Source organism: Pteronotus mesoamericanus, unplaced genomic scaffold (assembly GCF_021234165.1).
Source record: "Pteronotus mesoamericanus isolate MK-2021 breed Mesoamerican mustached bat unplaced genomic scaffold, CSHL_Meso_final contig_56, whole genome shotgun sequence".
Taxonomy (NCBI): Eukaryota; Metazoa; Chordata; class Mammalia; order Chiroptera; family Mormoopidae; genus Pteronotus; species Pteronotus mesoamericanus.
Window position 1 is genome coordinate 10878798 of NW_026555201.1, and position 23240 is coordinate 10902037.

At 38.0% G+C, this 23240-nt stretch overlaps 1 protein-coding gene across 2 annotated transcripts in view; it reads left to right on the forward strand.

Moving 5' to 3' along the window:
- Positions 1–201: 201 nt before the first annotated feature.
- The window catches only part of FRS2 (fibroblast growth factor receptor substrate 2), a 110148-nt gene continuing 87109 nt past the window's right edge, over positions 202–23240 (forward strand). For both annotated transcript variants that reach the window (XM_054580091.1, XM_054580090.1), the window contains exon 1: positions 202–338. The gene's annotated coding sequence lies outside the window, so the exon portion shown is untranslated. The remainder of the gene's footprint in view (positions 339–23240) is intronic.

Here is a 23240-nt window from a genome sequence, read left to right on the forward strand (position 1 = left end):
GAACAATGCGAAGAGCAGCAGCAGCCTGGGGAACAGAGTGTCCACGGGATTAGATCTCTGAGAGTCCGGAGGCGGATTTGTGGGCGCTGGGCGGGAGAGGCCCCGCCCCGCCCGGGAGGCCCTGGCAGCTCCAGCCCGCGAGCAGTTCCGGTGCCAAAACCCTTCCCTCTCCCGCTCCCCCGGAAGTGCTTTTCCAAGGTTCGGGCCAGAGAGAGGCCTTGTAGGCACTGCCGCGGAGGCTCGATCGCCTCCGAGTAGGGGCTCCTTCCCGGATCGGAACCCGGGGATCCGTGCCCGCCGAGCCGCGACCTAACCCCCTCCCAGCGCTCGGGCCGACGGTGAGTGGCTTGGGGAACAGCCTGGGGCAGCTGTGGGCCGTGTCGGGGCTTGCGCTCTCGGGCCCCCGCTGCCCGCTACGGGCTACGGGCTCCTGGCTGCAGGCTGGGCTGTCGGGGTTCCGGGAAGCGGGTTGTCGACCGCCGCGGTCTTTGCCGAACTCGCCGGCCGGGAAGGAGCGGGCGGCAGGGCCGTGGGGTGGGCGGGGCGGAGCGGGGGAGAGGGTTCACGGAGCTGTTGTTGCTGTTGGAACTGGAGAGTGGGGATGGGCTGGGCCGCGGTCCATCTGATCCCCTCTTTTCTGCTCCCTCAAACCTTCGTGCTGCCTCCCAGATTTGGTTTTCTGTGTCCGACCTGGGTGGGGCTGGGGACCTGGACACCGGACTCAATCTCGGGATCCAGTTCCCGACTTTTTTTGTCCTCAGGGTTTGCCTTTGGGCTCCGTAATTAGCCCGGGTCCCAGAGGTGGTGTCTCCTCGATCCCGGGGCGGGGCGATGCGTGTGTAGATGCCCGGGATCTTTTGCAAAGCTTTTCATCCAGACACGCCTAGGGGTTGCCCGGGACCGATTCGGACTGCGCTTGGGGACCGTTTCTGAATAGGTCTGTGGCACCGGCGTGCCTCCCATAATTTTTAGTGACTGGAAAGCTTGCTCAAGCTATTGTTAAAGTCATTTAAAACAAACAAGTTGAGGAGAATCGGTTCAGATAAGTTTCCTTATTTTCTTGCAGACTTAAAAAATAATGCTTTTCTTTAATCTGTATTCCTAATTCCTGTGGCTATTTGAAGTCACCGTTGTATGGTGAGTTCAGTCTGCGGTTGCACGAATGGATTGCAGAGGTTGGAGAACTGTTACACCGCGTCTCCCTCGAAGTTTGCATACCTTCGTGTTCGGAACTGTCATTTTCCTTAACTTTTACAGAATCGCTCTCGGTAACTTCTGAGGTTCCTTATACTGTTAACAGCAAGGCAGAGTTCACACAGTTGGGCAGAGGTGATTTGTTTTATTTATTTATTTATTTTGAACTTATATTATGAAGTGCTTAGCTCGGAAAAATCGAAAATTTCCTAAATGAGAAAGCACTATAGGCATTTTTAATGAACAGATTTTAGGTAATAAATACTGCTGAAAGGTTTGTAGGAAATAAGGGTTTCCCACATTTAATAGTAATTTTTCAATTACGATCATAAGGGAATGCAATTACTGCAGATTATGGTTATCGGCAGATGACCAGTGTTTTTGCAGTGTAAAGTGTACCCAAACCATCTTTGTGAAGTTCGTGACGCTTTCCCGCTTATATATTAGGACTTATACTGTAGTTATTTGGATACTCGTCTCATTTCCTCTCCTCCACTGACAGAGAGGTAATATGAATTAGGGAAAATATACTAAAGTGACAAGTTGGGTGAGCTCTCCTATGCAAAAGAAAATGTATTTCAGGGTTGTTGATCTTTAGGCAAAGGGTGGATGATTTTTAAGTTCCGGGAAAAGATTGTGGAGGGAAGGTTAGTTGCCCGACATTTACATTCCAATAGAAACTGTGGATTCTTAGCCATTTGAAGTGGTTGTTTAGAGCATACGGTTGGAATATTGTAATTGAAAGAACCTGGAAAAAGAGTCAAGTTAGATATGGTTATGGATCCGGACTGATGGTAGTTAATGTCTTTTGAAGGGACATGTTTCAAGAATTGTAGCAGTAAAAAAAGATACTTGGGGAAAACCAGATACCCGTAGGCATGGTAAATTTTATTATGTTCAATTCAATTCAATAGATGCTGAATATTTGCATTGTAAATTATGTTATGTAGGTCTATTCAACTGATATTGAACATTTGCTATGTTAGACAAACATGTGGGAGCAAATAAAGATACACCCCTAACAACTGAGATTCATGTTTTGGCAGTAATTTTCTACGGTGTATCAGAAATCATGAAGAGATGACTTACATTGTTTAAACATATTAAACAATTTTTCTAATTGGAGGGGGTGGTATGTGCTTCATTAAAAGCATTAATAGGCTTTGTAGGATACAAATACTAAGTTTTTGGTCTTCAGGAATTTGAAATCTAGAAGGTGATGTAAGATATTGGCACAAACATTTATGACTTAAATATATGTAAATATGTAGGTTTGACCGAAAGTTTGGAGTTACATGAAAGGAAAATGGGTTCATTTTTAGCTGGAGTAATTATGGAGAGTGGTAGAGGTATAGTAATACTTCTGAAGTTAGCTCTGAGGCCATTATTTACTGAGCATTAAGTGACCACCAGGCTCTCTGCTAGTTGAGGACTGTGTAGCTAGCAGGTAACCGAACCCTCATTTGAACCCAGATCTGCCTGGTGCCAAAGCCTGTGTGTTTCAGCTCCCTCTTGTTATCTCCCAATAAACTGATTCTCTGAGTTCAACATTGCAGAAGGTAAGGCTTTTTTCTAAGAGAAAAATTTAGGGATTGGGAATAGATAGATGGAGAAGGTTTTTCACATAAAAGGAATGATGTGAGCACAAGTGTGGAGGAGGGAACAGTTCATGGTGTACTGAGAGAAGAGTTAGAGGAGCAGAGTACCTAGAATATAAGGTTCATTTGAGGAATAAGAGGTGAGGTTTGAAATTTAATTTGGGGCTGGACCATGTTTAAATTCTCTATTTAGGAGTTCAACATTTGGGAGGTAATGAGAAACTACTAAGGTCTAAAAAGTGTAGTGTGTAGAGTTTTGTTGTATAAAGTTGACTTTCAGTATATAGAATTGACCCTTGAAAAACCTGGGTTGGAACTGCCTGGAGCCATTTATACGCAGATTTTTTTCTGTAAATACGTATAGTACTGTAAATGTAAATAGTCTTAATAACATTTTCTTTTTCTCTAGCTTGCTTTATTGTTAGAATACAGCATATAATACATGTAACATACAGAATATACAGGGTGGGGCAAAAGTAGTTTTACAGTTGTTGGTGTGGAAAATAATACACTAATTAATAAATAATAATACAAGAATAAACTGTGTACTCACAACTGTATATCTACTTTTGCCCCACGCTGTATGTTGATCATCTGGTTATGTTATTGGTAAGGCTTCTGGCCAACAGTAGACTATTAGGTTTTTGGGGAGTCAAAAGTTACATGTGGGTTTTTGACTGTTGAGGGTGTTGTTGGTGCCCCCAACGCCCAGGTTGCCCAAGGGTGGACAGCAGTATAAATACTGGGCAAGTGTAATGGTGGCATAGGATGATTTAGTAGGAGGGTAGAAGGAGGGATTGTTGGGAAAGGTTTGGAGGAGGTGGAAGTTGAAGGCTGTATTCATTTTTTAAAAAAAAGTTTTTGTTTATTTATTTATTTTTAGAGAGAGGGGAAGGGAGGGAGAAAGAAAGAGAAGCATCAATTGGTTGCCTCTCATTCCTGTACTGACTGGGGTGGGTTGGAATGGCAACCCAGTCATGTGCCCTTGAGGAGGCATGAAACTGGCAACTTTTAGTTCTATGGGAGGATGCCCCACCAACCGAGCCGCACCCATCAGAGCAAGGTCATATTCATTTTAAGTGTGGATGATGGCGATGGAGGCACTGTTACCAGAAATATGGGAAAAGGAGTGCATAGTATGATCAGTTTTGAATATGTTGACTGTGTTTTTTTATGTACTTGCCAAACACTGGAAATGCCTAGAGGCTTTTGGAAATGTAGGTTTTTAGTTCATGTGAGAGAGCAGTGCTAGGCATATATTAAACATGCGTGTAGATGTTAATACAAAACATGTACTAGTTGAATCTCTATAAAGAGTTGAAAGAATCGGGAGAGTTTATAGGGGAAAGAAAAAACTCTTTTAGATGGTATCTGTTTAAAACAGAATCCTAAGACACTAAATAGATAATTCTATGTAGTGAGAAAAGAATTTGGTAATCTGTGTACTCTTCTTCGCATCACAGATTCGGATAGGATAGAAAGAATCTGATCATTGAAAATCCAATTGGGAATAAAATTTTCTTGCTATTGCTGTTAAGAATACTATGCTATCATTGCCCTATTTCAGGGGGAACAAACTATTTCATATTAATTTGGTCTAGACTCTCAGACTTTGGTTACTTAAGAGCTGTTTGGTTGTTTCTTTTGGACATTTGCCGGCAAGTGATACGTGAGTATTTGGAAGCAAATCTCTGATATGGTATTCTGTTTATTTATATATATGACTTTCAATTTTGGTTTCCATATCAAGAACCTTTAAATATTCAAAGATAATTTTTGTGCCTCCTAGTACTACTGGCTGGTAGTAGTGCCTTTCATAGAAAATGGTATTTAATTACATATTTTTCTTCTCTCTTTAATACGTACTTTAAAAAAAAAAGATTGTATTTATTTACCTTTAGAGAGAGGGGAAGGGAGGGAGAAAGAAATGGAGAGAAACATTGATTGGTTGCCCTTTGCATGCCCTCAACTGGTGACCTGGCCCGCAACCCAGGCATGTGTCCTGACTGGGAATCAAACCAGTGACGTTTTGGTTTGTAGACCAGCACTCAATCCACTGAGCCACACCAGCTGGGGCTGTACTTTTGATTAATATGAATAGTTTTGTCTCTCAGGTCCTGATTGTCTTAGAGGGATAGAATGATAATTAACCATTGTATAATGATACATTCAGTTGGCCAAAAAGTCCATTTAGCTTTTTCTGTAAAAGAAAAGACACATTTTTCATTTTCGCCAATAACTTTATTGATTTGGATCTTTTGAGTATATTGGCAGTGTTCTGCAATTGGCGTCTAGTGGGTAGAGGCCGGGGTGCTGCTAAACATCTTCCAATGCTTATGACAGCCCCACAGCAAAGAGATATTTAGCTAAAACGTCAATAGTACCAAGAAACTTCGCAAACCACTTTTGACATGTTCAATCAGTCACAGCACCTTCTCCATATACTGCACAGATCTTTTTTTTGTGTTTCTGTTGTGGTTTTACCTTTCTTGAAATAATAAAGCATAAAACACCACAAATGTTGTGTATCTTCTTCCATCTTCAGTATTAAAATGGCTGCACAAAAATTCACCAGTTTTGATTTTTTTTTAATGCACACTGATATGACAGCTGTCACACTACTATCTAACAAAATTGTTTTGAATGAAGTTAAAGATAGTTAGGCACTATTAGAGTCAACATTTGGAAAAAATGTAACGGACTTTTTGGCCAACCCAATGTATAAAATATATTTTAATTTGGAAACCCTGAATTTATAGAATTTTGTGTGGTTTTCTGTTTAGACATTTAAGTAGGGGGAACCTGTGTATTAGTGTATAAGAGATTGTAATAGTTTGCAAAATGGGGCTTACAGTTGTAGCTTTTTGAGTGCAAGTTTATTAATTTTAGACTGAGTTACCATGGAAGTGTTTATTTCCTTCTGGAAATTAATACATTCATTTTGTTTTTCAGGAATATGTTCTTCACTGTATCACAGAAACTTGGGACAGTCCTAAGTAAGAGTCCTATGTCAGTGTTGTTTGAGGCAGGGGGTTTTGTGTGTGCTTTGTCTGGGCTGGCTGGCTTTGTTGCAGTGAGCCTGGTATTAATGAGGCAAAGGTCAGGAGTTCCATTTAGCTTCATTCGGAAGGAGGGCTAGGGAGTACACCTCTTACTCCCGCCAGCTGTCTTGGAAATTCCTCGGTTGTCATTGGTCACAAAGGTGACTGGATTAGGGTGGATCTTTATAGCACTGGAAGAATATTAGAGGAAACAATATAATGGTTAGGAACCCAGGCTCTGCAATTACACAGACCTGTGTTAAATTCTAGGTCCATGACCTTGGGAGAGTCCCTAAACCCCTCCAAGCCTCTGTTTCCTCATTATTGAATAGGTTAATATTTTGTTTGGGCATGTCTTACTGTTGCTTTCTTTTTCCAAGTGGGAGTTGGTTGCTTAGACCTGTGATTCCCAAATGCTGCTGTGGAGTGGTGTCGGTCCATGACAACATTTCTACTTGTCTGACGTGAAATGAGAATGAGCTAGCTTTTCTTAAAGCTAAATCTATTGAAGCTAAAAGATTTTTTTTCTAAAATTATCTTTTACCATTTTTGGTGTAAGCCTATTAGTTCTTTTATGAAATAATGGTGATGGTAATTGGTAGTTATTTTCTTTTTAAATGTCCTTAGCAAAATAAAAGTGGCACCTTTGATTTATTATTATTATTTTTAAGATTATGGGTCTGTGAAATCTGATAATCTTGGTTTAAACAGAACCAGGGATTTGGGGGAGAGTACTTATCCAACATATTTATGCATATTCAAGTTAGGTTTGTGGTACAGTCTGCCCTTGTATTACCCTACAGGGACTGTATTGGGATTCTCGCTGCCATTGAATTTAATTTTGTCAAGTTTTATACTACTTATTGCACATTTCAAGGGCCAGTTCAGATTGTTTTAAACTGAATTCAAACAAGTTTCTCAAAATTACTTGGTTAAGGCTGTGTTAAGGCTATGTTTCTCAACCAGAGTCCCAGGAGGAAACTGGCGAGCCGTGGGGCCGCCTGAGGGTGCTTGCTGTAAGTCAGCACGCTGCTGATGGGCCAACAAGATAAAAAACTTGCCTTTGACATAGTGGAGTAGTAGAAATTGGCTTTTCTTTTCACCTCTTCTGCAGGACAGATCCTTGAAGCTACAGCAAGAAAAGCTTTTTTATTTAGCATAGCAAGTAAACCCTGTACAAATATCAGTATTCAAAATGCTTCCTAGAGAAAGAATAGTTCAGCACTTTGCGTAATCGGTTATGTAAGTGGAGCCACAGAAGTCCTCCTGGGAACACAAACCAATTATTAGCATAAGCGTTTATTGAAATTGCATTCAGTTGTCTACGCGAGAAGCTTATCGATTCCCTGGTTCACTTTAGAATGTGTGTGGGGGTAACTGAAGGTGCAAACCTTGCCTAAGTGACTGTTAAATTAAGGCTTAACATTTGTTTCTTTTGAGTGTTTTTGGTTAGGTAATTTTAAGAATTGGGAGTGCAATAGAAATATATAGAAATGTATGTTAGACTCCCTAAAGCAAAATGTACATGTTAGGTTGAAATAGCTTAGGCCCTTTGTCCTTCAGTTTTCAAGAAAACGGGAGGCTTGCTGCTTTCGGTATTAAGGATGTTATTCTATAGAGTTTTGTTGTGTGATATTGTTTCTGGTGAATAAAAACAATCATATAGAATTCATCTGTTTTAACAATGCTTAAGTTTTTCCTAAAAAGTACTCCTAATGGCAGAAATGAATGGTATGCTCAGAAATCTAGAAATACAGTTTTGCTATAAGTGTTACCCAGTAAGGGCTCGCTGCCCCATGAGCATAAGCCAATACTGTGACACCTGCTTTTGATAAAAGAAAAAGCTTTTATCGCGAGGTCAGCTGGCAAGAAGACTGGAGGCAAGGCTCAAATCTGTCGCCTCCATCCAGGGTTTGGGGCAAAATTTAAGAGGTTTCAGCACCAGATCTCTCTTGGCTTCTCTAAAGGTTTTGCGTTTTTCTGGTCATGTCTGAGCCCTTTGCTCCGGAAAGAGGGTGCGGGGGGGCAGGGGCAGTTAGGGGTTCTATAAGTGTTTCTTGTGAGTGGTGTATCCATGGTTTAAACTTTGATTCTAGGTCTTGTTAGAAACAGGATAGGACCAGTTGGAGCTGGTTTTGGAGTTACACAAGTAGGACATTTCATGATGCCTACAGGCTTTTATTTTAAAAATTCACACAAATTTTGCATTTTGTCATTTTATATGTATGTAAACAGTGTTTTAAAGTGTTGTCAACTAAAATTGGTACCCTGCCAAGAAGAGATGATATGTTCATCCTGTGAATTTTTGTATTCTTGTGACATGGCTTGTATTCAGTTTAGTAGCACTGTGCTTAACTATTGGGTTGGCAAAAAAGTTCGTTTAGTTTTTTTCCCTATGATGGCTCTCATAGTGCTTAGTTGTCTTTAACGTCATTCGAAACAGTTTTGTTAGATTGTATTGTGACAGCTGTTATATCAGCATGTGTTTAAAAATAACTTACCAAAATTGGTGTATTTTTGTGCAGCCATTTTAATATTGAAGGTGGGAGAGGAGACACAACATTTTTAGTGTATCTTTATTATTATGCTTTACTATTTCAAGAAAGGTAAAACTGCAACTGAAACACAAAAAAAGATTTGTGCAGTGTATGGAGAAGGTGCTGTGACTGCTCAAACGTTTCGAAAGTTGTTTGTGAAGTTTCCTGGTACTGTTGACATTTTGGTCAAATAATTCTCTGCTGTGGGACTGTCTTATGCACTGAAAGATGTTTAGCAGCTCCCTTGGCCTTTACCCACTAGAAACCAATAGTGGAAGATAGCTGACATACTCAAAAGATCCAAATCAATAAAGTTATTGGTGAAAATGAAAAACATGTCTTTTGTTTTGTGGAAAAAAACCTAAACGGACTTTTTGGCCAACCCAGTATGTAATTTTGGCTTGTTAAAAAAAAAAATCCTTTGTTCTGATGGTTTTGGTGGAACACAGGGGATGGTGAATAATTCCTGACACTTTCTATATATTTTTAACAAACAGCAAGCTTTTAAAACTACTACTGAGGAGCAGTAGTTTCAGAGACATAAAATGACTTTAAAAGGACAGTTAATCAATTTTAAGATGTCCTTTTATATATAAGATTATTTAATTGTCAATATATTTCTAGTGTTATAAAAATAGCAGCACTGTCTAATAGAACTTTCTGAGTTATGGAAATGTTCTATATCTGTGTGATTCAACATAGTGATCTTCATATACTGAACACTGAAAATGTGTCTAGTGTTACACAGGGACTAAATTTTAAGTACTATTTAATTCTTACTAGTTTAAATGTGAATAGCCACATATGGCAAGTGACTACGGTATTAGACAGTGTAGCTGTCTAGGGTTATGAGGTCAAGAGGGTGAAGAGATTTAGAAATTCTTCATGCCACCCCTCAGTTCAGTTATAGGCAAAGATAAGTGTTTGTTTAATGAAACAGTGCATCTTCTTATTGTTTCAATTTCAAAGACCAAGTTTCGTGAAGTAGTCTAGGTTTAGGGGGTGATCACTGGTCATTTGATTTTCCCCCTTTTTTTTGTTGATATTTAAAATTTACTTTTATTATAAAAGTATACAGTAAAATGTACAATTTAAATAATTATAAAGTGAACTACCATGTACCATTAATTATCTTAGAAAAATCAAATACTGCCAGGGTCTTCAAAGCCCTTTATACTCACCATTTATGTTTAGTAATTCCCCATTCCCCCTTCCACCATCCCTGGCGACAACTACGGGGTCCGGCAGGAGTAACGCCTGCTTGAGTGTGGTTGGTAGGGTAATAATATGGGTGTAGTAATTTCTGGTTTTAATTTGAACATTTCACCTAAAATGTCAATATGGTGTGCTTGAGTGTAATAGTGTTATATTACAGAATTACATGCTTATGATTTTGTAATAAAAGATTTTGTAATAAAAAGGGGCCATTATTCGTGCCGGACCCTGTATTTTACTGTCTCTGAATTTGACTATTTTAGGTACCGCATATAAGTGGCTCATAAAATAGTTTTCCTTTTGTGTGTGACTTATTTCACTTAGCATGATATCTTCAAGGTTTATCTGTGTTGTAGCATGTGCACTGAGTTTTAAAAAAATTTCTTGTACTATTTTTTTTACTTCTGGAAGTTTTATTTAATTCCTTTTTAAGACTTTCCTTTTTAGTAGTCTTACTCCTTTTCTTGATCATATTCTCGAGATATTTTTTCTTAAACACCTATTAAATATATTTATATTTTGTATCTGATAATTCCAGTATCTTTGCAGATTTGATTTTGCTGGCTCTTGCTCATGTGCCATACTTTCTTGTTCATTTCGTAATTTAACTGTGAAGCTTCTTAGAACTTAAGCTGTGTTAATTTTGCAGAGTGATATATTTTTTAAATTCCTTACCTGAGGATATGCTTACTGATTTTAGAGGAGAAGGGGGAGAGGGAGAGGGAGAGAGAGGGGGAGAATATCATCGATATGAGAGACAGACATCCATTGATTGTTTCTCATACATGGTCGCCTCTCATACACTCCCTAACAGGAGACTAGGCCCGATCTGGGTTTGTGCCCTGACCAGGAATTGAAGCCACAGCCCCATGGTTTAGGGGATGACGCTACAACTGAGCTATACCAGCCACAGCTTGCAGAGTAGTATTTAATAGTACTTTAAAATTGTATAGCTTAGAGCTTATAAGTAAACCCTGGAGGTTAGTATCCTGTTTTCTTAAACTTTTTATTTTGAAATAATTTTAAACTTATAGAAAAGTTGCAAGAATAATACAATAGATTCTCTTACACCTTTTACACATACTCACCAATTTTCAGCATTTTGTCATATTTATTTTGTGGCATATATGCACATTATTTTTGTGAACCATTGAAGAGTATGTTGTATGCCTTCTTACCTCATAATGCCTCAGGGTATATTTCCTAAGAATAAGGACATTTATTTATTTATTTATTTATTTATTTATTTAGAGAGGGGAAGGGAAGGAGAAAGAGAGAGAGAGAAACTTCAATGTGTGGTTACCTCTTGCAGTCCCCCAACTGGGGACCTGGCCAGCAACTCATGCATGTGCACTGACTGGGAATCGAACCATCTATCCTTTGGTTCGCAAGCCAGCACTCAGTCTACTGAGGAACACCAGCCAGGGCAGAGTAAGGATATTCTCTTATGTAATTACAGTGCCCATATCAAATTCCAGAAATTTAACATTGATACTTTAATCTCCACTTTATATTCCAGTTCTTTCAGTTTGATCGTGTATTTGGGTGTCATTTCTCTTCACTGGCCATTAATTTGGAAGAGTATCTTAGCTTTTCTTTGTCTTTAATTGAAAGAAATACTGGTCAGTTATTTTATTTTATTTTTAAAGAATCTTTAAAGATTTTATTTATTTATTTTTAGAGAGAGAGGAAGGGAGGGAGAAAGACATCAGCGTGTGGTTGCCTCTCATGCGCCCCCCACTGGGGACCAGTTCAGCAAGCCAGGCATGTACCCTGACTGGGAATTGAACTGGCAACCCTTTGGTTTGCTGGCTGGCGCTCAACACACTGAGCCACATGAGCCAAGTCCTGGTCAGTTATTTTATAGGAAGTTTTTCAATTTGGGTTTGTCCAGTTTGATCTGATTTACCTTGTGATTTGAGTCAGGCAATTTATTTATCTTCAGTCAGACGACTACAAAAGTGATGTATTCTTCTCAGGATATCACATCTGGATATACATATGTCCATTTGCCCCTCATTAATGACTTTATTTTAGGTTAAGATGCTACCTGGTTTATTCGGTATACAGTTACTGTTCTCTTCTCCTTGTAACTAGTAAGCAATGCGCAGACTAGTATACTAGTGCTTTGTTTTTTCTTAATGAAAAGCTAGGTACAGTAATAGTATGCCTTACATTTGTGTAGTGCCTTCTATTTTGCCAACCATTTTTATATTTTATGATTTTATTTTAATCTTCATGACAATAGTACCTTTTATAGTTCTTGGAAACTAAGGCACGGAGACATAGCTAATAAGACGGAGCATTGAAATTCAAACCTGGTTTTCTTAAGATTCTTTTTACTAGCTATAGTTGCATTTAGGTTACTAGATGGACCGTAAACTTGGACATGATCTGTGTCTTGTTCACTGTTATATTGTTACTGACTGTTGAATGAATAAACAACATAGGCATGAGTTGCTATTTGACTGGTGTCTTAAATGGTGGTAGTTCTAGTGTAATCTCATTATTTATTAATATATCATATTTATATATGAATATAGACATAATACATAATGTAGAAGTATATATAATATATGTTGTTGCTTAGAGCTTAAAGCTGTTGTGGAAGGGGTTTTTTGATGTTTTGTGTAACAAGCCAAGATTCTTCAGATCAAAAAGTTGATGAATTTGCACATTGTAAAGAAAATTTGGCTTTCTTGAGAGCATTATGTGGTAAAGATTAGTGAGGCAGATTTTCTGATACTAACTCAGGTTCTTTTTCTAAGTGTGTCTTTAAGATTTGGGTGATCAGAGGAAATGATTTCAGGTTTTCCTATGGTCAACTTTGGCATTGATACTAGGATGTAGTGTTGGTTTATACCATCTTTTGACCTGGGGCTGGACCCTATCCAGATTTACCCTTTTTTTCTCTTGCCTCTTACCTTCTGTCCCCGTTCTCAGTTAAAGCTGGAGGAACTTGGGCATTGAGTCTGAGAACATAAATTCATCCATTGACTAATTGACTTAATAAATAGTTATTGGGAGCCTACTAGATATTAAGAATGGTGTAGTCTTTGAGGTTAAAATAGTGAATTAAGATAGATGTCATTGCTGTCATGTAGCGCAGTCCAGAGGTGATAAACTGTTATATCCTTTGTATTAGTCACTTATATATTTAAGTTGAACATAGGTAAGAAAAATCTTATTTACTCTTGTTGAACCTTTTCTGGCAAGGGAAAACATTCTGAGGGCTATTGTCTAATTGGTTATGTAAGTATAGGGTTTGAGGTTCAAAACTACTCAGTTAAGGATATTCTGAAAATTGACTGATACTTTCATTTAAATTAAAGCCTTGTATTCAAACCTAACCTAAGTAAATTATGTTCAGTCTGAAGACTGCCATTTGCTTCCTATGGCGTTGGATGAATAGTGGATAGTGGTGCCTTGGAAATTATACAAGGTGGGGCAAAAGCAGGTTTACAGTTGTGAGTATTGCAACATACAGAGTTTATTCTTTTATTATTTATTATATTTTTTCTATTTAAATGGTATGCATTTATTCATAATTATTGAGCATTCATATCCAAATATTTATAATCTTACCTAAAATCCTCAAATTTAAACAGGAAACTTATATCAAGGCTCTGACTTCACCTGTGCTAAATCATTTTTAAAATTTGTAGCTTTTTTATTATAAAAAGTTGATACTAATATACATAAGTAATAAGAACTTAAAATTCATCATACGTTTACATTTTTTTAGCTTGACCTTCTAGTAAATCTTTAGCTTAATTGGTTTGGGCTGTTGTATATTGAGATCCTCCCTTGTCTGGGTGATTTAAAAGCTTAATTTTGTCGATGAGAATCTCTTATTTTTCCTTTATTGGTAGTAGGGACCTAGCATTAGTGCTGCTTCCTCTTCTGTCGTTTTGGGTTCAAACCCACCTCTGTAATAGCTACCTCTGAAGACAGATTTTGGTAGACTTTGAAAAACTTGTTTGACTTACGGTTCCATTGGCTTCGTGGCTTGCAAAACACAATGGTCTGCAAACCCTGCATCAGCGATTGTCAGTCCAGCTGCTACCACTGTATTGTCCATGGCTGGGCCTTCGTTCCCCTGCCTCCACGGAGACCATGGTTCGTCCTAGCCCAGAGGCCCAGCCACCAACTCCATGCCTCCACCATAAAGCAAGACGGCCAGCACTGTCAGGGATAAAACATCCAGATACGGGCACCCCAGAAGACACTGTAGTGGTGACCCTTAATTATTGTATTATTTTTCAAATGAACAGCTGTAAACCTACTTTTGCCCCACCTTGTATAGTACATGGTTCATTATACACTCCCTTATCTCCCACCCCCTCAAAACAAAGCTTAATATTATATGTGCAAGCACATGTTCATTATTTTTTTTAACTTTTATTTTGAGATAAAAACTCAGGATGTTGCAAAAATAGTAGGGTCCTCTATCCTCTTTACTCAGTTTCCCCAATGGTGACATCTTCTGTAGCAGTCATACAATATGAAAACCAGGAAACTGATTCTGGTACATTGCTGTTAACTAAACTATAGACCATATACAGATTTTAAACCTGCATTTCTGTGGGTGTGGGTATGTAGTTCTGTGAAATATATATCATGTATAGTTTTGTGTAACTACTACCACAATCAAGATATAGGACTTCCTGGTGTTTCCTCTATGCATTCACCCCCACCACTAGTTTTGTCATTTTGAGAATATTATATGAATGAAATCATACTATATGTAACCTTTTGAGATGCATATTTTAAAATATAATTTGTTTTAATTCTAAAGGTAAAATAACATTTTAAAATGGTTAAACAATATAAAAAACATTTTGAATCCACCACTCTAATGTAGTCATCATTTTGGAGTTTTTTACAGCATTTTCCATATGAAGTTTTATGTTATAGTATATGTTGAATTTTGTTTGCTGCTTTTTTAAAACTTATTAAGTATGTTCTCTGTCGCCATGACACTTAATTTTTGCTGTTATAAGAAATGTTGCTGAAAAAACTTTTGAGCATATAGATTTCTTCATAATTTTAGTTATTTCCTAGTGCAGATTCCCCAACATGTGATACTGAGCCAAATGATATGAGGGTTTCTTAGTCTTGAAACATTTGGTCAGATTGTTCCACAAAAGGATGGTACCATTAGTACTATTTCACTGTATCCTTGTTAGAGTGGATATTAGTGTTACCGGCCCCACCTCCCCCAACTTAATGGGTAGTAAAGGTACTTCATTGTTCTAATTTTAGAGTGCATTACTTTATGTAACAGTTTTCTATGAAGAGTAAAATTGATTGTAATGTCAAAATGACATGAACTTTTAAAATGCAATTTCACTTACAGTAATTTGGAAAAGCATTTTAATACCTGTGCCAATGTTCAACAGTTCTGAGCACGAGGATGAATCACCAGGTCCATCCCCTTACCGTACCTGTAACCTCTTTAGTTTACAGGTTTGTTGCCTACAAAATTATTGCCAGTTCTTGCATTGCTTCTCTCTCTGGCCTCTGCCATTATCTTCTAGTTACTTTTCTCACTTGGGATCCTTGACCTTTTCCCATGACTGTTCCCTGTACAAAGAGCTGCTGCTCTGTCCAGTGGTACCGCATCACACCTTATTCATTTTTCCTGTGTTCTTGTCAGCTCATGTTGACATGTTAATGTAATACTGTCATGTTTCCTTATAGTAGACTGTAACCCTGGGTGACTACAGTCTCCTGGTGCTCTTAGGAGTATTGCCTGTCCTTACAGAAGTTATATGGCTAAGGATGTATGGAGTATAAATAATGTACATGAATGCAAAATAGCAGAATAATGATAGCGTGCACCTTTTACTTTTCTATATGTATTCTTAGAGCAGTAGACCATCAGGGTAATACAACCCTTAAAGTAAAGCAGAAGTTTTTAATTGAATATTACAAAGTGCCAGGTACTATGCTTACATACTTTATTTAGTCTTTACAATATTCCAGGCCCAGCTGGTGTGACTCAGTAGATTGAGCACCAGCTCGCCAATTCGATTCCCAGTCAGGGCACACACATGTCTGGGTTGTGGGCCAGGTCCCCAGTTGGGAGCATGGGAGAGGCAACCAATTGCACGTCCATATTTCTCTCCCGCTTTTTCTCCCTCCCTTCCCCTCTCTCTAAAAATAAATAAATAAAATCTAAAAAGCCCCCAATATTCCTATAAATTTTTGTGGTAGCTACATATTAAGATCTCATATATGATATTGAGTAGGTAGTTGAAAAGTTGGTTAGCAAGGGATTCATAAAAAATGTATTTTTAATTTTAATTTGGATATACATTCTTTCACCATTACACTCCCCTCCCATAAGATCAAGGTTTTTCTTCATGCATAGTTCTGTGATTAGAGTTCTGGGTTGCCTTTTTAGCATATTCCGCATCCATGAGGCATTATCTGTTAGTGTCTTTTAGAAAAGAGAGAATTAAAAGTCATTTTCAGTGTGTTAAATAAAAACTTTCTACAGCTTTTAGGCTTTTTTAATTTATTCTTTTAGAGCTCTTACATATACCTAATTCCATAATAACTTTTAAAAAATAATTAGCCTTTGAATTTTTTAAAACTTTTTAACAGAATTTCAGAGAAGCAAGCCCCTTTGACACTCATACTTCATCATTTCACATAATCTTAGATTACATAATTACAATAACAAGTCCAGTTGGCATAAACTGGTTTGGGAACCAACAGCTGGCTCTCGTTAAGTGTCCAGCGCATTTGGTGAGAGCAAAAGGGTGGGGACATATTAAGAAAGTGGTCTACTTAGAAGACTGCTAGGTCCAAGTGATGAACCTGTGGTACGCATCAAGGAGTAATTTATGGAGGGATTGAAGAGCTGTATTTCAAGAAGTTGATAAAGTAGAGGTCTGTTGAAAGAGTTTCTACTAAATTATTGTTATTTCCATTTTATAGATGAGAAAACTAAGTCTTCAGAGAGTTAAGTAACATTCCCAAGTTCAGACAGGTAAGATGTGATGGAGCCCCAGGATTTGTATTCAGGTTTGTATAGGTTCACACAGAGCATGTTCCCTTACTTGCTGTGCAGGTGCTAGATGCCTGGATGCTATCTGATTTACCTGGTCATTAAGTATTCTTGAGTGGTCTTCAAGTGATGATTGGGGTTGTTCTGGCAGTTATCCCATATCTTGGGTCCTAGTTTCATTTTGCTCCTTAGTGTTTCTTTGGCACTAATGCTATGCAGAAAATGCGGGTGCATTCCAAGGTGAAAATCTGGCTTATGATTTGTTTTATTTTATATTGGATATGTGTAGTTGAAGACTATGGATAAAATTTTGCAGAGTTGTCCTGCTGAGGTAATTGTGAAATAAAAGAGTGTAAGGAGGAAAAATGGAGTTGGAGAACACAGACATAGTCTCTTCCTCCTGTTAAATTTCCTTCATAGTTTGGGATCTGATCAGTCATCTTTTCTTTCCTTATTACTTATTTCTTGAATCATCAATTGAGCCTTTAGGATTTAAGGAAAAAGATACATAGAATTTGTATTTCATAAGTATCTTTCTGTTCTCACCCAGCACACACAACAGACCTTTTCCTGATAAACATTTTATCAATACCTAGAGTCTTGATAAGGGACCTATCTAAGAAAATATGTAATTTTAGTTTGCATTTTGCTTTTCTAGAACATTAAGAAACCTATACTATATTATTACTGCTACTTTTCAGATGTTAGACTACAAAGGAGTTGTTCCACAAAATAAAATGTTTATTACATAATTATTCATTGAGTTTTTGGTTTTCATTGGTGAAGACTATAGCTACGACCGGAGCGTCTAGTCACTGTGAGATAATTGCTGTTGCCACATTCAGTTTTAATGCCAGCCCTCAAAATGAAATTTGGTTATCTTAGTGTACAAAGCACTATTTCATACAGTTTATTAGGCTGTTAAGCTATTTTTTAAATCTTGAAAATAGCTTAAGGAACTCTTAAGTTTCTATCTTAGGTGGTCTTGGACTCAGGATTAAAAACTACTAGTATTAAATGTTCGTGTGTGTAGTTGTTAATCCCTGACTTTGATATGGTTATAATGGATATTATGATTAACATTACTCTTTGAGTATCAAGTATCTCAGACACTCTTGAGCCATACATATAATATAGAATAAAAATGAAAATTATTAGTTGATAACATTCGTGTTCTTTTTCTTTGTAAATGTCAAGATATGTAATACTGATTCTGAGGCAGATTTTACCTCCTGCTTTTTTAAGTGTACATTTACTTCATGAGGTTAGGTTTTATTTGTTGTTGGGTTTTTTTGGCATTAGTCTGAGTGTTTGAATCTGCCAAAGGAATGTACTGATTTTTTTGATATGCCAGCTAGCAGCTTTCATTTACTGAAGTATATTCTAGCATGAGACAGTAATTGATTATGACAACTAACTTTTAGGCTATATAGTTTGATTTTTTTGTTTCAACAGATCTTTAAGTTTGTAAAATTAAAATTTTTTCATAGTGATACAGCAGTGTGCTTACATGGCCATGTCATAGTGTTGTTAATGAGAGCCAGTAGAAGGATATTCTTTTTCCACAAAATAAATATGATTCTCTTCTCAGATGTTACCATGATGTTACCATGCTTTGTCCTCCCCACTTCAGGATTTTTTTCCCCTAGTTTTATAGTCAAACAGTGAGACTGTAATACTTTTGAATCAGAGTTAGAAGAGGGGGACCAGCTTAGTATTTGCTGCTGTTATGTTAACCTCTTTATCTAGTAGCAAAAACAAAAAATCTCATTAAATAGCAACATTTAAAAATTAGCTAGAAAAAGAGTTTGAATTGTTTCATTCAGTTCCTTGAGTTTTAATTACTGAAGGACAACTATATTCAATGCTACGTGGAGTTTAAGAGCTAAAGGGGAAAATTCTGTTAGAAAAATGGTATCTTAAAATGGATCTTGTGGACTTCTGGCCAAGATGGAGGCATAGGTAGATACACTTTGGCTCCTTGCACAACCAAAAGAAGGACAACAACAAATTTAAAAAAAAAACCAAAACACGCAGAACTGCCAGAAAATTGAACTGTATGGAAGTCTGACAGCCAAGGAGTTAAAGAAGATACATTCATCCAGACTGGTAGGAGGGGTGGAAACAGGCAGCTAGGGCAGAGAGGACATGTGGCAAGGCGGTAGCTGGAGGCCCAGGCTGGCGAGGTGATGGCTGGCAGACTGGGCAGTCCCACATTTGCCTGCGCTTAAACTGGGAGGAACATCTGCGGAGTAAGACAGGCAGAATCTAGGGTTCCAGTGGGGGAAAAGAAAGCCTCCAGATCTCTAGAGGTAAAAACCTGTGAGGGTTGGGGCAGCAGGAGGAACTCCCAGCCTCAAAGGAGAGACTGTTGGAGAGACCCACAGAGTCCTAGAATGTACACAAACCCACTCAACCAGGAATCAGCACTAGAAGGGCCCAGTTTGCTTGTGGGTAGTGGGGGAGGTGACTGAAAGCTGCCCAAGAGCCGAGCAAGCAGCATTGTTCCCTCTTGGACCCCTCTTCCACAGACAGCGGCACAACAAGGCAGTGACCTGGGTTGCCCCACCCTGGTGAATACCTAAGGCTCTGCCCCTCCCAACGTAACAGGTGCGCTGAGACAAAGAAGTATGGCCCAAATGAAAGGTCAGATCAAAGTTCCAAAAAAGAACTAAGTAATGAATAGATAGCCAATCTATCAGATACACAGTTCAAAACACTGTTAATCTGGATGCTCACTGAATTGGTTGAGTATGGTTGCAAAATGGAAGAAAAAGTGAAGGCTATGCAAAGTGAAATAAAGAAAAATATACAGGGAACCAACAGTAAATGAAAGGAAACCAGGATTCACGTCAACGATTTGGAGCAGAAGGAAGAGATAAACATTCAATCAGACCAGAATGAAGAAACAAGAATTCAAGAAAATGAGGAGAGGCTTAGGAACCTCTGGGACAACTTTAAATATTCCAACATCTGAATCATAGGGATGCCAGAAGGAGAAGAGGAAGAGCAAGAAGTTGAAAACTTCTTTGAAAAAATAATAAAGGAGAATTCCCCAGTCTGGTGGAGGAAATAGACTTCCAGGAGATCCAGGAAGCTCAGAAAGTCCCAAAGAAGTTAGACCCAAGGAAGCACACACCAAGGCACATCATAATTATATTACCCAAGATTAAAGATAAGGAGAGAATCTTAAAAGCAGCAAGAGAAAAGGAGAGAGTTACCTACAAAGGAGTTCCCGTAAGACTATCAGCTGATTTCTCAAAAGAAACCTTACAGACAAGAAGGGGTTGATGAGAGGTATTCAAAGTCATGAAAGGCAAGGACCTACATCCAAGATTACTCTATCCAGCAAAGCTATCAATTAGAATGGAAGGGCAGATAAAGTGCTTCCCAAATAAGGTCAAGTTAAAGGAATTCATCATCACCAAACCCTTATTATATGAAATGTTAAAGGGACCTATCTAAGAAAAAGAGGAATATCAAAAACTATGAACTGTAAAGTGACAACAAACTCACAACTATCAACAACTGAACCTAAAACACACACACACACACACTCACACACATAGTGTAATACTATTACATGCATACCATATTGAAAAGTTTTAAATGACTGACACTATCATGTGTTGGCAAGTATATGGAGCAACTAAAACTACTATATTCTGGGGCAGGGGTAAATATTGTTGCAGTACTTTGCTAAACAGTTGATATTACTTTGTAACATTGAGCATGTGCACACTATAGGACCTAAGAATTTCACTTGTGTGGAAAAACAAATGGGTCTTGTGGCCTTTGAAACTTACTGCCTCTTTCTTTGACCTCCTCTTTCTCTTGTTTTGAACTGCCTTTTCGATTCAAATGGTTTTGGCACTTCTTAGGTTCTTTACAAAGTATTTCTGGTGCATATAGCCATTGAGATCTAGACCCCAACCAGAAACTCCAGCTAGATAGTTTTTTCCTTTTGATGAAGCATGGTTTTTAGAGTGCTGATAACATTATATTACATCCAATTTTATTTCTGTAATAAAGATTACTTTGGGTAAGACAAATTTTTCATTTATTTTTTTCATCTATTACACCTCATTTTGATTGATGCAAAGTTGCCATAGCTGTAGCTCTTTGCATTAAGGAGGAAATGAGCCCTCTACCGTAGCGTATTGATTATTGGTAACTTCTAGTAGCTTAGATGCTCATTTTAATGAACATTGCCTGCAGATGAAGATAGTAAAACTATGTGTGATACATCAGAGGATCGGAGAAAATGGTCTCAATTCTTTAACAAATTTTTAATGTATTTTTAACAAAAGGATGATATGTATACATGACCCAAAATTTAAAGGTACAGATAGGTTTATTCTGAAAAGCAAGTCTCCTCTCCTTACCTCCCTGTCTACTAGGTCCCCTCCCCTGAGGCTGTTGTTGTTTGTAGCAAGTTTATTCCCTACATTTACAACCATGTCCACTCTTTATTGGTTGCATAGTATTCATTGTATTGATGTACTATAAACTCAGCTTGTTTCCTATCTTTTGCTTTTATAAATAATGAGGCAACAAGTATTGTATACATATTTCACATCTGTGCACATATAGCAGTACTTTAAACTTTAGAGGAATTTCTGCGCCAACAGATACATGCAGTAAAAATTTTGATAGATATGGTCAAATTGGTTTTTTTTTCCTTTAAAGATTTTATTTATTTATTTTCAGAGAAAGGGAGGGAGATAGAGAGGGAGAGAAACATCAATGTGTGGTTGTCTCACGCATTCCCAACTGGGGACCTGGCCCACAACCGGGGCATGTGCCCTGACTGAGAATCGAACCAATGGCATTTTGGTTCGCAGGCCAGCACTCAATCCACTGAGCCTCATCAGCCAGTATTTTTCTTGGTGTATTCATTTCTCAAGTTAAATATTAGTTTTCTAAGGTACTTTTATAAAAGTATGATCACTAGTTAAATGATGTTTATAACTAATTTTATTTTATTTTTCAATTATAGTTTAAATTCAGTAGTGTTTTCTATTAGTTTCAGGTGTACAGGAGAGTGGTTAGACAATCATATACTTTAAAGTGTTTCCCCTGATATTTCTAGTACCCACCTGATACCAAACATATTTATTACAATATTATTGACTATATTCCCTATGCCATACTTGACATCCCATGACTGTTTTGTAACTACCAATTTGTACTTCTTAATTTGTTCAACTTTTTCACCCAGTCCCCCAAGTCTCCTCCCCTCTGGCCACCATAAGTCTGTTCTCTGTGTCCTCAGTTCTGTTTGTCATTTATTTTGTTCTTTAGATTTCACATATAAGTGAAATTAGATGATATTTATCTTTCTCTGATGGACTGACTTAGAAGAATACCCTCTAGGTCCATCCATGCTGCCACAAATTGCAGGGTAATATTTTATTGTATTAGATTTATTTTATTTTTATTTGTTACATGGTTGCAAAGATGAGTCACTCATGTTGCACAAGCTATTTGTATTCACTTGTTTACTTTGTCAAAAATGTATTGTTTTAATTACTACTAGTTACTGTAATTTTACTTGTATATAGGTGACCTCTATTTTGTAAATGAATCATTTAAAAAGGATTTTGGCTAAGAGGAGGGGAAAATCAGGAATTAAAAAGAGGAATTTGGAATTAGCCTATTTTTCCAATAAGTCACATAAAAAAGGTGTTCAGCTTACTAGGTCAGGAAATAAAAATGATGTAGCCCATCATACTGCATTGTATTTGAACCCCTCTTTGTAACACTGGTGGAAACTCAGTTCATCCTGCTGCATCCCTGTCAACGAGAACTGGGTCTCCCCAAAATCTAGGCCCTGGTTGTGACTTCCATTACCTGAGACAGGGGAGTAGAATTGAGGAGAATCATGTAAGGTGATCAGACCAAGGAGCAGACTGCCTAGAGGGAGCAGTGAGCTGAGTTAGGGGTAACAAGTAAGAAATAGCAATAGAGTGAACTTAAGGTGGTGCAGGGTTGGGACAGGGTAAAGGAGGAAGCAGGGAAATGGGAAAGATGGGATTGTCCGTTCTTTTCCATTATGGTAACTTTTCTTTGTTTATTAGTCCCATTCATAGGATCCCCATACCTGGAATTCAGGCGAGTTGAGGTGAATTAGGGCTTGTGAGAGGTAGTGGAGAAGAGATGAAGAGTGACCGTGTCTGTAACTGTCAGGGAGGTTTATAGAGCCTGAGAACAGGGAAAGGGAATGGAAAAGAAGATTTCTAGTGATAAGACAAAGAACCATCGATCTGTGTGTTAAGCTTTTATAGTGTGTTCTTTTTTAAAAATTTTTTGTAGGCAAGTGTGTGGGCAGTGTTGAGGGCATTTAAAGCGTTGTGTTTTGAAGGAGAGGGCAATAATATCTTGGGTCCATGTGGATTTTTCTTAAGGGTGCTCTAACCATTCTTTCCTGAAGTGAAAACATAGAGGCTCTGACATAAAGAGAGTGTTCTGTTATATCCTAGTTGATTTAAAGGTATCTCTGCTGGTCTCACTTGAAGTAGTAGCAATAATTCTCTTTCTATTCAGTTCCACGGTGGAGCAAAACAGAGTTGACTGTGCAGCCGTTGTCCTTCAGATGTGTCTAAATTTCTCAGTCTATTTATGAGCATCAACAAAC